We start from the raw sequence: 1,485 nt of genomic DNA, 5'->3' as shown, positions 1-1,485 counted from the left end.
GTGGGTTAGAGAAGTGGGGGCTGGGAGCCAGGACTCCTGGGTTCTCTCCCCAGCTCTGGGAGGGGAGTGGGGGCTGGTGGGTTAGAGCGTGGGGGGCTGGGAGCCAGGACTCCTGGGTTCTCTCCACAGCTCTGGGAGGTGTCGTGGCAAGAATCACCCACGCAGTGATTTTAGTTCACAGACTCAGAGCCTGAGGCCTTTATTGCAATACAAACCAGTGCGCGCTGGGGTGCAGCTCGGAAGCTGACACCCCGAACAGCAGCACGCAGGCTGCTTTTATTCACTAAAACCACAAGCATGATACAATTAATACGTCTGTAAACCCTTCTGCCAGGCCAAGTGATAGCAGCAAGGGCCGGGTTCAGTACATAGGGGTCCCTTCCCAACAGCGTGACACAGAACCAGCTCGAGCCCCCACCCAGTGACCTGGGAAAATCTTACACACACCCCTGGGCGCCTCGAAGAGGCAATACTTCCCCTCTCGCAAGCACAGAGCCTCGGTGTAGCAAAAAAATGTTTAATAACATGAGGTAAACGACATAGCATTAAATTGGGAAAACACCACAACTAGAGTTCATAGACCAAACCATGAGCGAAGACCCACCCCAGCAAATTGGGCCGTGTCCTTTCCCGTTGGTTCTTGAAACCAGCAACCAAAGTCCCAAAAGTCCAACAACCCCAAAGTCTCTTGGGTCCAGCAACCCAAGAATCACCAAAGTCCCAAAAGTCCAACAACCCCCCAAAGTCTCTGTCCCTGGTCAGTGCAGCCCCAGAGTTCAGGGGGGAGGGGCGCAGGGTGTTAAGGGGCACCTTACGTGATCCGAGACCAACCGGCCGCCTCTCCGTGGGGTTCCGCCGCAGCCTTCACCACGAGCCGCTCCACTCCACCTGCTGTCCCGTGAGCCGCTCCTGCCGTCCCACGAACTGCTCTGCTCTGCTTCGCTCACCGACCTGTGAGCCGCCCGGCTCCACTCCGCTCCGACCGTCCCCGCAAGGCTCCGCTCTGCCAGCTGCTCCTCCAGCTGCTCTGCTCCGCTCACCGACCTGTGAGCCGCTCAGCTCCACTCTGCTCTGCTCCAACCGTCCCCGCGAGGCTCCACTCGGCTAGCTGCTCCTCCAGCCGTCCCCGCAAACTGCTCCGCCAGCCGCTTAGCAATTCAGGCTCCCCCACTAGTTAACACAGCCTCAGTGATCTCAGCTCTTAGTAACTTCAGCTCTTAGTGACTTCAGCTCATAGTGATTTCAGCTCATAGTAAGGGAGCCCCAGTGCTGGTGCACTAGTGGCCCAAAGTGAACTCAGCTCAGCAGCCTGTAACTAGACTCCTAAGGGAATCAAAGTTAGCTCTGACATTCAACAGTGGAGAGAGGAGAAGGTGCAATTGGTGTTTCAGGCTCACGCAGGGGCCCCACACCACCAGGTACCAATACCTGCCCCCAACCTCTCTCAATTCACTGGGTTTTGTAACCCATGCCCCTTGACAAGCA

Source organism: Terrapene carolina, unplaced genomic scaffold (genome assembly GCF_002925995.2).
Source record: "Terrapene carolina triunguis isolate 2854851 unplaced genomic scaffold, T_m_triunguis-2.0 Scaffold423, whole genome shotgun sequence".
In the NCBI taxonomy this organism is placed as follows: Eukaryota; Metazoa; Chordata; order Testudines; family Emydidae; genus Terrapene; species Terrapene triunguis.
This window is presented reverse-complemented; position numbering follows the sequence as displayed.